The sequence below is a fragment of the Mesoplodon bidens genome (assembly GCF_964165515.1).
Source record: "Mesoplodon bidens genome assembly, chromosome: 11".
Classification (NCBI taxonomy): domain Eukaryota; kingdom Metazoa; phylum Chordata; class Mammalia; order Artiodactyla; family Ziphiidae; genus Mesoplodon; species Mesoplodon bidens.
Genome location: NC_138167.1, coordinates 21,828,489 through 21,844,111, shown reverse-complemented (window position 1 = coordinate 21,844,111; position 15,623 = coordinate 21,828,489). Strand labels below are relative to the sequence as shown.

Here is a 15,623-nt window from a genome sequence, read left to right as displayed (position 1 = left end):
AATTTAACAACATGAAAAATAATGTTAAGTAAACAGGATACAATGTTCTATCTTCAGGTAAAATGTGAACTCAACTATATGGGGGGAAAGGAGGGTAAATTAGGGTGAAATATGTGAAATTATGGATGATTTAAATTTTGTCCTTTATCTTTTTTTGAATTTTTTAATTTTTCCATAATGGGAAAACAACCATTTTTATAAGAAAAAAATATTTAAGAGTGTGTGAGGGTGCAGGTAGGAACAGTAAAAGGGAATCAACTTGCACTTTTCAGCCCACAGAGGTGGTTTTCCAGGTACCACTGTACTTGAATTTTTTCTCTATGAACCAAATTCTTAGTTTTGGTTTAGTGGAGGATTGTGAAGAATAGTAAAAAGAGTCTGAGGTCACAGAATAAAACTAAAGGCAAATAAGAAGACTAATGGGAATTCTGCAAAGTTTTTCAGTCATATCTTACACTTCTTTTTAGGGAAACATTTTTTTTAGTGGCTTATACCTGTGCATATTTACAAGGGCTCAAACTGTCACTCTCTTCTCAGATAGCTTTCCTACTGGTGACTCAAAAGGCCCATACCGAAATCAAAAAGCAAGGCAGCACAAATCTCAGCTAAATTAACTTCAAGTCTTACTTAAGGTAAGGGAATTACTTCTCCAAAATCATAGAGACAAAATGATTGCTCTAGCTTTAAAGAAGATCCCCAGTCCCCTTTACTCCTTCTTCGCCTGTTTTAAAGGAGATAATAATGCCTGTTCAAAGCACCAGTACAACCAAAATTGCCTATTTTGTGCTAAAAGGTGAAGGTTTGGTGTGACAGAGAACAACCAATGAATGGGCAAGGCAGGAAAATGGTGAGTTGTGAGAGGTGGTGTGACTTGCTGGTAAAGGAACGGGGAGGAGCTTTGGGAAGCAGCCTGAACGCACAAATCCCTCAGCAGCCCAGTTATAAAAAGTTTGGTCACCTCTGCACTATTGCCTTTCACTTTCCTAAAAGTAAGCTTCTAAGAGGAGAGACAGAGAGAAAGAGAGAGAAACAGACCAACATTCACACACACAATTAAACTTGAAAACAGACCTGAGTTTAAGTGAGGCTGTAAAATATAAATTTCATTAAGTGACTTTAATTAAAAATATAAACTCCTATTTTAATTTCCCCATTCACTCAAAATATTCAAAGCTTCTACATCACTAAATAGCTTCAGGAGAGACTTAGGTAGATTCCTCCATTATATCAATTTCTTTTATATTTCTTAGTTTTAAAATTACTGGGTTGCTTTTTGTTTGTTGTTTCTTTTTAAATGAAAACCAGTCACTGAAAGAGATCAGACTAATTTAACAACATAAGAGCCAGAAGCAGAAGTCCTTTTTGAGGGCAAAGATTGGATTAGACTAAAATTAAAACATGATATCACCACACTTAAAATTTTAAGATATAAGTAGCTATGAGTTACCTTTAGTTATTGTGAGTGATTTAAACTCTCCCAAGAGACTTTTGACCATTACAACTGACCAACGAAAACTTCTCCCAGATAAAAGCAGACACACCATATGACTCATCAGACTCAGATATTGTGTTTAACCCACAGATTACTTGACTTCTGCAATCATGAGAAAATCCAGGAGGTATCCACCTCAGTCAGACACCAGAGAACAGAAAACTTTAAGGCAGAAAAAAATATTTTTAGTGCTAGTGACCTTTATAATTAATACCTGAACAGCTTATTATCTAAGTATCAAACAGGGCCATACCACTTTATTGAACACAATTCTGGTTTATTTGGAAAACAAATATAGGAGAAAAAATGCCTAAAATGGAATAAAAAGTAACTAATACAGTTTTTTGTCATCAGGGATAGCCTCCAATTCAAGTAAACATTCTGGCAAACCCTTCCATAAATCACTTTATGAGCTCAATTTTGTTCAGCATTTTTCTAGACTCCACTAAAGGTCTCGGGTCACAAATTTAGCTCGCCACCAGGCAAGACTGTTAGAATCACAGAACTCGAAAACAGAAACTCTATTATCTAGTCCATCTCCCTCATCTTACAGACATGAGGCCCACAGTCACTTGGCTATCTGGGGCAAAAGCCTGGACTAGAACAGGCCACTCAACCTTTAGGGGGAGCCCCCAGTCCAGCTGGAGAGTCCACCGTGCACTGACAGCTAGGTCAGCCCTGGACCACAAGGGTGCCTACCAGCTCTGTCATTGATGTCCCTGTCTGACACTGACACTGCTTCCTATCTTAGGATTACGGGTCTGTGGATCAAATAACTGGTTTCTGCCTGCTTTTCAGATGACCGAAGAATGACATTTTTACCCCAAACTTCCTGGAAACCAAAGCATTGTGACTAAAGTCTTCTTAAAGGCTATTAGTACCACGATTACAGAAGTTAGTCACCATTAAGCGATCTAGATTTAGCTTGGGACTCTACCTCTATCTATAATTATTTCCTTATAAAAGTATGCCCCAAAGTGAGGTTCTCAAAATCGTATATACTGTAACAGGGTCCTGTGTACTCCTTGTCTAAGACACATGGGCACAAGGGCAAACCTAAATGTACAAATATTCAGGTCTCTGGAATTTGCCATAGGTATTCTATAACAGATGAAATAAGGTTTCTAAAATATAAAAATACATTTTTTTCCAAACTGGAAATATCTTCTTTTCTGTTTATGAAAGTAAAATATCTGTCATATAAAAATGTGAAAATATCCAGAAGTATATAAACTGCCAAGTGAAAGTGACTTCACCATCCTACCACCCATAATATCCAGTTTTAACTGTTGGGTGACAGACTGGAGTTAGACCGCCTGGATTAAATTCTGGGCCTGCCACTTATGAACTGTAAGACCTCTCAGGGTGTCAGTGTCCTTATCTACAAAACAGAGATAACGACAGCATGTGAGAATTATTAACTAGTGTTGATTAAGTACTTTACAAAGTGTAGGTATTGTTCTAAGCACTGAAAACATATTAACCAATTTTAATAAGGTAGTTGATTGATCCAATTAACTTTAAATGGTTAAAGCACTTAGAATAGTGCCTGAGATTTAGTCGAGGGCTCATTAAGTGCTAACTGTTGTTATATCCTTCCAAAACTTTAATGCCCATATAAACACACACACATATAGTTTTAACATAAATGAGTTTATATAAACTGTTCTGTATCTTGCTTTTTCCCTTAGTATCTCGCAGACATCCTTCAATGTTAATACCAACAGATCCACTTTATCCTTGGTAAGCAACACACAGTAATAATATTTTCTAACGTATAATGAATTGTTTTGTGTTAGACCCTGTACTTCGTGTATCATCTCAATTAATCCTCATAAGACCCCTAAAAAGGGCACGTGCCATTATTATTCCTCTTAGAGAAGAGGGAGGTGAGACTTAGCTGGATTAAGTAATTTGCCCAAGATCATACAGCTAAACATGGTGGAACCAAGATGTGAACCTGGGTTCCTCTGCAACTGAGGGACCGTGCGCACTCCATTTTCTACAGTGCTGTACTTTGTAACTAATGTCCCCTGACAGATGTTTGGATGGTTTCCATTGTGTGGGGGTGTGTGTGAGATTTTTAGCAATGTTGCTGTGAACATATTAGATCACAGGTTGTGAATTCTTTCTCCTATTTCCTTACTATATTCTTCCAGATGTGCAATTGCTGAGTCAAAAAAAAAATTCACATTTAAAATTCTGATACACACTGCAAGATTGCTTTCCAGAGATACAGAACCAATTGATCCATCACAGTTAAATGAGAGAGACAACACTGGTCACTGTCCATCTTTTTTTTTTTTTTTGCGGTACATGGGCCTCTCACTGTTGTGGCCTCTCCCGTAGCGGAGCACAGGCTCCGGACGTGCAGGCTCAGCGGCCATGGCTCACGGGCCCAGCCGCTCTGCGGCATGTGGGATCTTCCCGGACCGGGGCACGAACCCGTGTCCCCTGCATCGGCAGGCGGACTCTCAACCACTGCGCCACCAGGGAAGCCCACTGTCCATCTTTTTAATCTTTGCCAGTCCAATAGGTTAAACAGGACATCTTAGTTTTGCTTATGCATTTCTTTGACTGTAATGAGTTAAGCATATTTTCATATATTTTAAATAATTATTTCTTCTTCTATAAGCTGCCTGATTGAAGTCCTTTGCCCAGCTTAAATCATACCATAATGCCAATATTTAAATAATTTCCATTTATACAATTTAAGAGAAGAATCAGAGCATGCTTTAGTTCCTGCGGGAACTCTAGTTATGACACTAGCAGCCGGGCACTTTCCTGTAAATCAATAGGATCAAGTCAAAACTCCTGTCACAAAATGCACTGGTTAAGTATATATGTAGACTACGACTTTCCAAACTAAGGACAATTTTCTGTGATACAGATGTGACATTAAGACCCTGTTGCTTAGACCCTATTTATTTGGACTAGCATATACAAATTTTTTTAATAATGCCAATTTATTCTTCAGCAGAAAACTTCCCAGCTTAGACCACAAATCTGTGGAAAGCAACTAATCAATGTCCTTACCATTATCATGATCATCACTGCCATCGTCACAGCCATCGTGACGGGCCAGACAGTACTGTGTGCCTCATCTCACTTAATCTGCCCAGTGGCCACGTGAGGTACTATTTACGCATTTTCCAAATGAGAAACTGAGGCTCAGAGAGGTTAAGTGACTTACCAGAGGCCTCTTAACTAGAAAGTAGCAGAGCTGGGATTTCAACCCTGTAGGACTCCAGACCCTGTTCTATTGTTCGAGTAAGGTGCCTACCCTTTATGACCAGACCCAAGCAGTTAAAGCTAAAGCCAAAAATAAATCTGTAAGTTCCAAAAAGCAACTCCAAAGAATGACTGGTCTTTTCTTACATGATCACCTTACTTATTCTTGACAAATCTTAAGTTGCTGTATAATTCCTAGTTTTAAAGAAACTTAAAAGGATGGACTTGCCCATCCTTCTACCAGAAACAAGGCTGTGCTAACCTTCCCACTCAACCTGCCTTCTCACCCAAGCAGCTCTATAAGCTGTTTAAAAGAGATTTATAATCTTTGTCGTCCTCATTTACTTGTCTAAATAGGGAAAAAGTATCAGAATGCTTTGCTGTATGAGCACGAGGATTAACCAACATTGAGAGGCAGCCAGAATCTTGGCAAAGATACCATCATTCAGGTTGAAGTCCAGGTTTAAGCTGTATCTAGATGGGTTTGCAGGAGCCCTGAAATAACCTCAGGGGACAGAAAGGTCTCCTGTGGTGACAAAGGAGTCCTTCTTATTTGCTTGGCAGCCTTACAGTCAGAGAGTTCTTACATCTAACCTAAATCTCTCCCACTGAAATTCAAACCTATTTCTTTTTCTCAAATTCTCCATAAAAAGAAAGAACTTTACTGCAGCAATTAACTTGCTCAAATTCTCACAGCAAATTTTAAAAAAAGGTAGCTTGAATCAGCATTGATTTTCTTTGATTCTCTTCATTGCATAATCAAAAGTTCTTAATTTTCAGTCCTTTTTGCTAAGGGAAGAATGGCTTGTCTCTCTCAAGAAAACTGTGAAATTGGTTTGAAAATAAAAGTTGCTTTATTTATAAATCTTCATGACTACTACCTAACTGAGAATTTCAAAAACAAAAGCCCTTCACAGCGCTTTTACAGTCTTTACTAACAAAAATCAAACCACAGGTAACTTTTATCAAAGGCTTCTGTGTCAAGTACAGCGCTAAACACTTAACATGTATGACGTTCTTTCATCTTCACAGTAATTCCATGAAGTAGATGTTTCCCACGTTTAAAAATAAGGAAACTGAGGCTTAGTTAAGTCGCCATCCCAAAGACATACAACTAGTAAATGGAACCGGGTCTGCCTCATACCAGAGGCTAAGCTTATAACCCATTCGGCTGCATCGTCTCTCACCTGACCTTTACTTTTAAATGGGTAAAAGCCTCTGTTTATAGAGCACTTTGTTCCTAAGAGCACCAAGTTCTTTGTAAGTAATTTTATTTTCCTCATCTCTTTCCAACACAAAATTTGTGCAATATAACAACCCCAAGGTTTGACAAAACTAAAGAGAGTCATACTTAAGAATGCAGCAAATATCTTAAAAAACTAAGAAAAAAAATACGTGTGCCAAGATTTAGGAGCCTGAGTTTCAGCAAGCATAGAACTTTTGCACTAGATAACCATCTGGTAACAGTCCACTTTGAAATTCTACTCTGTTCCATCCATCTACTTATTTATTTATTCTCATACTTAAACTAAGCTATTTCCAGAGCTGTAAAATACATTTTGACATCTGGTTGGATAAGCCTCTCCCCTTTTTGCTTTGTTTTCCCCCACCCCCAGATTTTTACACTCTTTCACCTGAACATCAGACTCTGCTTGTAAAGTTCAATTAAAAATACTGATCGTGTATCAGTTTTTTAAAAGAGGGAAAAAAGCATGGTTCAAGCAAATCCAGCCTCAGCCCCAGGATTAAAATTACCAATTTGACTTTGGTTCCTTTGCCAAGGTATTTCTGCCACCTGGGAGACAAACATCCAAACTGAAGGTTAAGGTTTTAAAATCCCTTTTAAAAAGCTGCATCCAAATTTACAGTGTCTGTTACTGATTATAGAAAAAAAATTAAATATTCAATAAACCTATCAGGTGGTGTTTGCAAGGCAGGCCTTCAGGATGCCTAAAAATGGAGAAATAGAAGCAAGCAGCTGATCAAATAATTGGCATCAAAAGCACCCATTACAGAACAGACACTTTGCTAGCAGGAAGAGACCCAAACAGTAAGAGAGATGACACGAACACTTAAAATCCCGTAATCTGTTGAAAGAAGCAAGACTAACCCACAAAAACAGTCAATGCATATGACATATATGCCTGCGTGGGCCTTTCTGATATAAGCAGGGTTTCAGAACAGGGAAAGATCAGTGTGGGCTGCAGTGCCCAATAAAGACTAATAAATTGGGTACACTCAGCCTAGCTTACCCAAATGTGGTAACCAAAAGTTAATGACAGCTATTTAGAAGCCCATGTGAAGAAAAACAGTGATGAGCTCAACTTGGTTTATAAATCATGACTGAGCCAAACTTCCAGCACCCTGATAAAAGGGCAGAGAGCCTATAAGCAAGCATGTCTCATTGTTCTTGCAGCAGCTACTCCAGATGACATGCAGAAACTGTGGCCAGAACGGGATTAACACAATGGGAAATCCCCAAATACTCTGTGGCCTGAGGGCATTCAATACCAGAACCTGATCCTACTCCCCTATACTCAACCTGAAAAGTCCCTGTTCCAGAGGACTTGCATCCACAAAAACTCCACCCAGTTTCCTGACATCATGGAAATTCACTAGTTCACTCAGAAGACCTAGTATGTGGGCTCATCTATTCGTGGAAAGAGGTAGCTCTTTCCAAAAGTACTGAGTCAGAAATTTTTACCAGCACTAGATTAGTTCAAAAAAAAAAAAAAAAAAGGAAAAAAGAATTTTTTGAGTTGAATAAACAGGATGAGCACTGTATCTCCTTCCAAGGAACAAAAAAATAGTGCTAAACATAGCTGGGAAAACTGGATGGGAGGAATTGGGGTGGAACTTCTCAAAACCTGAAATCATATGAAAACTCTATAGTTATTACTTTTAAAACATTAATAGATAATGCAAAGCAAGACGTCTCAGTGACTTCTTTACCAACCTGACATGTCAGTAAGCATTACTTAGGGAGGGTATTTGCTTTGAAAATGAGTAGAAAACTTACCTGTGAGTTAGTTTTAAGACAGGTTCACTAAAATGAGGAAGTTAAGACTATTTAATCTTCTGAGGTTCCTTCCCAATCCCATGACACTGTTTATACTTTTTAAAGGTAATCATTAGTACTTTAAGCAGAGAACCTAGCAGGCTGTGAAGAGCTTTCACACACAAGCCTCAGAACTCAATTTCTAATGAGATACACTGTAAATCATAAAACATCGCCTCATATCCTATAGCTTTTATTAAGTGAAACTGGGTTAATTTGGTGGGTTGTACATTTTTAGAAGTGAAATAAACAATCTATATAGTTCCATACATACTTCAGGAGTTGTGAAAATCAAGTGGGAGAGGTAAAATTGCTTTCCAAAGGGCAAAACACTACTCAACGTATGGTTATACACGCACTAGACAATAAAACTTTTGCATCAGGATAATGGTTATTTTCAAGGAGAGAAGGAAGGGAAGGACTGCAAAGGCATCTCAAACTCTATCTGTAATGTTTTGCTACTTCAGTAAAATTCGAGACAAACAGAGCAAAAAGTTAAGCTTTGTGCAGCAGGTACACGAATGTTCCTTACATTTTTCTCTATAACTTTATAATAATTCATAATAAAAAGTCAACTCTAAGTTTCTAATGTAATCTTGAGAAAATAAAAATGACAAACATTCCAAGGACTTTTCAAAGGTTTCTTGCAGATAAACCTTTTTAAAGCTATTTAACCTTATACTGTATATAAATAGAGTAGCTTGTTTCCTACTAACAACTATCTATTTTCCTTATTAATATCTTCACCATTTCTATTCTTCCTGACACCTCCATCTAACAGAGTCTGAATAAAAAAAGCACAACTCTCTCTAGGGCATGTGGACAAAGGAAGCTCAGGGAGATGGGCTCAGTGGGGGTGATAGTCCTGGAACAGCTGGGGAGGGGGAGGGGAGAGCACAGGGACAAAGACCACCACCCAGTGGGAGAGGCCGCAGATTTCTGAAGCCGTGTCTTCAGTGAGGCTGCATTATTTTGTCTGAAGTATCATGACTTCCCAGAACACCAGAGGGATCTATATTTAAAAGATTAAAAACGTATCCCATACATACTAAAATATTCCCAGATGAAATAATGTAACATCATCAAGAATCTGCTGCAAAATAATATGGAAGGAATGGGTGTGGGTATAGATGAAATAAGACTTATCATGATTTGGTAACTGTGGAAGCTGGTGATGGTACATGGGAATATATTACACTCTCCTGTGTACTTCTGTGTATATTAAAATTATCCCGCAATAAAGTGTTCAAAAAATATCCCCAAGCTAAAATAAACTGTTTAACTATTATCACATTAAAAGCCTTGCCCCCTTCCCATTTATTAGACCTATTCATGACAAGGAGATCAGCAGTCAGACCAGAGTTAATTCTGACGCTATCGCTCCTCAGCTGGGCGCTCTGGCCTTAGATACTCAGTCTTTTTGGTTTTGAGTTGATCCATCTGAAAAAATGAAAAGGGCTGGATGAGATGATGTCTTAAGTTCCCTTTTAGCTATACATGATTACTGGATTTATAAAACTGACTTAGTTACTGCATAATACAGTTAAGAACTGCACATGTTATTAATAATATACTATGGTCACACAGGAGCATCTTTAATCCCTCACTTATTTATTTATGTGACCAACATTTAGGGAATGTGCACTATGTGCCTGGCAGTATCACATGTGGGTAGAATACAAAGTTAAATGATGCAGAATCTCTGCCTTCAAGATCCAATCTAAAGGTGGAAGACAGATGTATAAACAATACGATATAAGTATATGGTAATAGCGGTGATGGACGTGAAAATACTAGAAGGCCTTCCTAGCGTGAGAAAGCAAGGAACTGTAAATAATTTCATATGCAGAGGGAAAGAGAAAGAAAGTGGCAGAAGATGAGACTGGACAAGAAAGTAGGGACCAGACTGAGAAGAGCCCTGTACGTTATGCCAAAGGATTTGGACAGTATGTTGAAAAGCGATAAAGAAGGTATTATAAAGATTTCTAAGCCAGAAATGATGTGGTCCAATTTACATTTTAGATGAATTGCTGGAACAGGAATATAGATCTGGTGGTGACTGGTGGTGTTTGAGGAACAGAGGAGAGTAAAAGGAAGGAAGTTAAACCTAGTATTTAAGAGATAACTAAAATGGTCCAGCAGGATATGATGAGGCCTTGAATTGAGGTAGTATTACTGGAGATTACTGAGATACTGTTCTAGCAGCATCTTGAGACTTGGAGTAGGGAATAGAAAGCATACTAAATTATATAAGGAGTTGTTAATGCACAGTAAAGGTAATCAGTTCCTTCTCCAAAGTAAAGGTAAGCAAAGATCTTAGGAATGCACATTTTAGGTACTCTGCTATATTTCTACCCCCGTCTTTCAAGATACCAGAGAAACTACAGCATGAGACAACAGTTATCTCTTCACCATCAGTGGGGGACCAGCTTCAAGCACAGTGCCACACATAGTAGGCGCTTAATAAATATGGGTTAGGTGTTGAACGTGACGAGTTTTAATAACTAGTGAAACAGTGCCACGTGGTACCAGTGGTTAACTCCCTGCTCACCGGCCATATTAGCAATGATTTGATCAAGAGCACAAGTAAGGAAAGATGAAAATTCTTTTTCAGGTGACTTTTACGCCCCTCTGAAACCCTTCCCATAACCCCTCATCCCCTTCAGATTTTTAGACCATATCAGCAATAATCCTCACACAATGGAGTGGACAGCTAAGTTCTTGTTATTTGAGTTAGACTACACCCCACATGTAGAGCATTATAGAAGATATTTTTTTCCTTATAAATTACATTGTACCTTTTACCTGAGCCCCCAAAGGGGCACTTCTGAGAGAAGAATCAGAAGTGCTCTGTTTCAACTTTTATAAAACAAAAGCAATATTTTTTCCCTCAAAAGCCATTATCTTTATTTGAATAAAGATAAAAAGTAAAGCACAGGAAGGTAGGTCATCTAGACAATGTCTTGCTGTTAATGGCTATTAGTCTGAAATTAGAAAATTCTGCCCATCTGTTAAGTACTACTTTCTTATACTTTAAGATTTTCTCAGCAGTAAGTCTGTGGTACCAAACAATGAAACTTAGAAATCTGATCACTCTATTCCAAACTCATAACTTTATAAAATGTTAATATCACCCCAAATGTTATTGACGTAATTGTCAATATGTTGATGTTGTTGACATGTTGACAATAATGACAATATATAATTAATAATAATTAACTGAACATTAATTATGCGCCAGGTAATAAAGCTTAACACTTTATATACACTGTCTCATTTGATTTTGATCCTCACATTAACCCTAAGAAGTAGTATATAAAGTTACTGCCGTTTTGCAATAGGAAAAAATGGGGCCCGGAGATCTGTATCATATCTGATTTTAAATAACCAAAACAAGCCTGTCAGACTCAGTAGCCCAGAACTCTTCATCACTCTGCAGTACTGTCTCTCCCAAACCATGTCAGGTAGGGCAGGTAATATCCCTATTTAAGGATAAAAAACCTGAGGCTCAGGAAGTTGGCAAGACTTGTTGAAGGTCACACATTTAGAAATCGAGCCAGCGTTAGGCTCCTGGTTCAGGGTCTCTACCACTCTACCTCTAATACTGGATCTGTTCCATGAAAAAATCATAACCACCCCACAGGAATCAGCAAAGTATAAAATCCCCACCCTGTTTCAAAAAAAGAAAATCAAACACAAATGGCTTTGTCAACATAGCATAAAGGTCATGAGGTTCTTAAAAAAAAAAAAAAGCCAGTAAGATTTATTTTTGATGCATCAAAGTCCCTTTTAACTCAGATCATAAAAGGAGCTAATTTAGAAAATAATGCTTTTCAGATTTCTTACTGGGCATTTATTTTTGCTTTCCCAATATTTATTTATGTGTTTCTTTTACAGTCCACATTCAATTGTCAAAAAGTTTTCAGTACTTATCAAGGACTTGGGAAAAGGTTAAAGAGCAATTTTCCATCCCCAGCCCACAGCGAAAACAATGTATACAATTAATGCTCATAGAACCTACTGCCAAGTAACAAGCAGGTGCAATATTTCTCCAATGCACTGGGCGGGGCATGGGGCAGGGGGAGCAGAAGGACAGGAGGGGTGAAAGAGGGCAGAGAGAAACACTGAAAACAAACCACACTTGGTGGGGTTCATTTCTTTTAAGTGACTTCCATCTCATAAGGCATTTGGCTGTTGACAAGATGATCCCGCCCTTGAATACAAGGAAGTTGCACCCAGTCTCACAAAGCACAGATTGAATCACCCCAAACAGAAGTCTGGACTTCCCTCCAAGACAAATATGGAATTCAATCTGTGTGATGCTTTGAACGCAGCTAATTAATTTGCAATCCTTCATTATGACCATACAAGGGAGGGAAACGAGCTACCTTCCTAGTCCTTCCGTGAGGGGGAAGCAATAGAGGAAAAAGCATAATATTTAAATCCCACAGCAAAGTTTTAGAAGTTTTCCATGAAGATACACACCCTAGCTGAGTCATCAGCATAATACCCTCCAGTGGCTCACCTCAGTGCTAACTACCCTTCCTATACATGGTTCTTCCAACTCTGCTAACTGACTCAAAACAGAATGGGTAAGAAGCTGTAACTTGTTTCATTCTTTTCACTTAGTCATTTAACCCTATAATTTTTAGAGTAAATGTACTGACCTTAATCCACTTAAGTACTTAATCTATAGCTAAGTGAATAAAGAAACCACAACTCAGTGAAAATTATATCTGAAAATGGCCAATAGCCAAAGCAGTAATAGCAAAATAAAAAAATTGCCTCATGAACCAATGAGAATGTTTTAAATCCAAAACAAAGACTATGAGGGGGGGAATTCTCTTAACCTGAGGTTAATGAGCGGACCCTTTTCAAATATGTTTACTCCCAAATAGTTGTATAAGATTCCCCTACTAAATCTTTTAGAAGGCTTCCAACCAAGCTCTAAAATCAGTGGGAGACCTCTGGGGTATTTCTAAAGCCATTTTCCCACTTTTCCCTTTCCATATAGTTGAAAATGGCATATGGGGAACTGAATTAAAGGTTATGGATTTCCTGACATCTTTCACAGGCCATCGTCCACTCACATAGATCCAAAGTGTTCATAATGGAAGCCTGACACATCAGGCAACTCCAGCTCCAAGCTTTGCCCCTACCTTAAAAGTACTTGATCCCATCTACCATGCTGAAAATGTGTTTTTCACTCTTTCACCATCACATTAAAAAAAAATACAGAATTTTAAGTAAATTCTTCTTTTAAAACTAAATCAAGTAATACTTCGTCAGATACCAAGTTGATAACTATCTTAGGAATCTACTTCTGAGACTGCAACTAGACTCCCCAGATTTGAATCCCTGATTCCACTCTTGCTAGTTTTGTGATTTTAGAGAAGTTAATTCACCTGTCTGAGCCTTGGTTTTCTCACTGATCAAAGAAATTCTTGCCAGTTACTACATGTAATGCCTTTAGGACAGTACCTAGCACATGGTAAGTGGTCTGAAGAAACTATCAATACTGTCTATCATCACTGTTGTTAACTTGACAATCTGTTAACATGTCCCTTTTACCACCCTTCCAGTAAATGGAAGAATCTATCAAGAGATAATTAGATCTCTGAACTACCACTAAGCTAAAGAAAATAATACATTAACAGCTTGGTCAGCAAGTTACATATTCCAAAGAACTTAAGTCTGTGATTTAACACCATAAGGACTCAACGACTCAACTATAATAATCGTTTAGGATTCATCTGAATCTCTTATGGGCAACTGTTAGACTTCAGGCAGGCCCTAAGTTATGAGTATTTTCAACTTTTGAAATCATGAAGCCAAAAATGTTTCGTCTTCAGAACAATCACAATACATTTGGAGAGATGGATGTATCTATAAGTAGGCTACAATATAGAGAATTAAACTACAGTAATTTGAACAGGAAATTAAATAGGTTAAATTTTCCTGGGGTTAGGAAAAAAACAGCAGCAGCAGCAACAAAAAAAATGGTACTGCAGATTGAAAAGTTATAGGTTATGAACTATAACATTTGCACCATGAATTTGCCATGGTGATAAATATGTAATTCAAGATTTTATATAAAACTTAGTTTATACATATGAAAATACTATGGTAGAAAAAACACATTAGCATCACAGAATGAAAAATAAGCCATAAACTAGCATAAGATATTTGCAACACATAAAAACAAAGAACTAAATACAATGGTAATACAGTATTAATAGCTATTCTTATATAGTTCTTACTATGTATCAGGCACTGTTCTAAACAATATACGTGTATCTTAAATACATGAAGAATTCCTATGAATCAATAAGAAAAACACAAACAACAAAAGTTTTAAATGAGCAAAAATCCCAAATAGGAATTTCACAGAAGAGAAAACACAAATGGCCCATACACATAATGAAAGATGCTCAACTACAATTCTAATCAGGGAAATGAAAATTAAAGCCCTGATGAGGTATCAGTTCATACCCTAGATTTGCAAACACTGAAAAAGCTGTCAGCATCTAGTCCTACTGAGGAAGTAGAACAATGAGAACTCTTATCCACTGCTGGTAAAGGTCTAAATTGGTATAACCGCTGTGGAGAAGAGTTGGATATTACTCAGTAAAAAAGAACAGCCAATGACCAAGCAATCCCATTCCTAGGTATACACAGTAAAGATACTCCTGCACATGGGCAGTACCTAACAACGTTCACTGGACATTGTTACCACGGACAAAAAAAAGTACAAAACAAATGACCATCAACAGAAGTGGAATTATGAAAAACAGTCTGGTATATTCATCTAACTGAAAACTACACAGCAGTGAAAATGAACAAAGGACCACTACATGGATAAATCTCAGATTCATGAAGTTCAAAAAAAGGAAGTGAGTGATAGAATATGCACTGTATGTTTCCATTTATATAACGTTCAAAAAGAAGCAAACCTAAAAAATTATACTGACTCAGTGGGATGTATTCCTAGGTGATGAAACTATAAGTAAAAGCAAGGAAGTGCTTACCATAAAATTAAAGACAGCAGTTACCACCAGGAGGAGGAAGGGCATATGGGGAGCTTCGGGGACACTGGTAACGTTCTATTTCTTAAGCTCCCTGGAAGATTCTTTGTTGTCTGTTTCATTATTTTTTCTTACTCTGTACAGATACATTTTATATTCTAATATGTGACACACTTCAAAAATCTTAAAAAACAATTTAACATGTATTCATTCCTTTGTAGGCAAGTCTACATAAAGAATCCATCATTGAAACAATGTATACACTGCAGAGTAGAAAAGTAACTATTTTAAGATAAAGAAAACCTTAAAATCTGCAACAGAAACAAAATCCTAAAACTTTAAGATTGAACCAAACTAATTCGCAAGCAGAAAAACAACACAGTAATGACCCAAAGCATCATTTGTCCAAGCGTGTTCTACAAAACACTTTTTTCTTAGATGTCTGAGGGAAAATGGGTACCAGGAGTGAAATAAATTTGATGACGAATGGGTTAAACAAGTAAATCTCCTAAGGAGGAAACAGAATTTCCCAAACTCCTTAACGCTGGAATCTTTTAACATGGTGAATTACATAGTGATTCTTTTAGGCTTCATGTTTCCTATAACACAAATTGGGGAACATTTTATGACACAGAGGCCATACTGGAAAGAGAGCAGGAGATACTCTGATAAAAGGTACTCAGATATCTAAGTCTTCAGTAGCTGATCAGTCCAAGCCAAACCCTGGCAGTTGGGATCAAAAGCCATAACCAAATACAATACTTTAGTAACTAAGGGAACAGTCATTTGAGGTGTTGCATGAACATGGAGACAGCTT

At 37.5% G+C, this 15,623-nt stretch overlaps 1 protein-coding gene across 2 annotated transcripts in view; it reads right to left on the bottom strand.

Annotated features, from left to right (window-relative positions):
• Positions 1–15,623, bottom strand: part of STK38L (serine/threonine kinase 38 like) — an 80,932-nt gene that overhangs the window by 42,184 nt on the left and 23,125 nt on the right. The gene's annotated exons all lie outside the window — the stretch shown is intronic.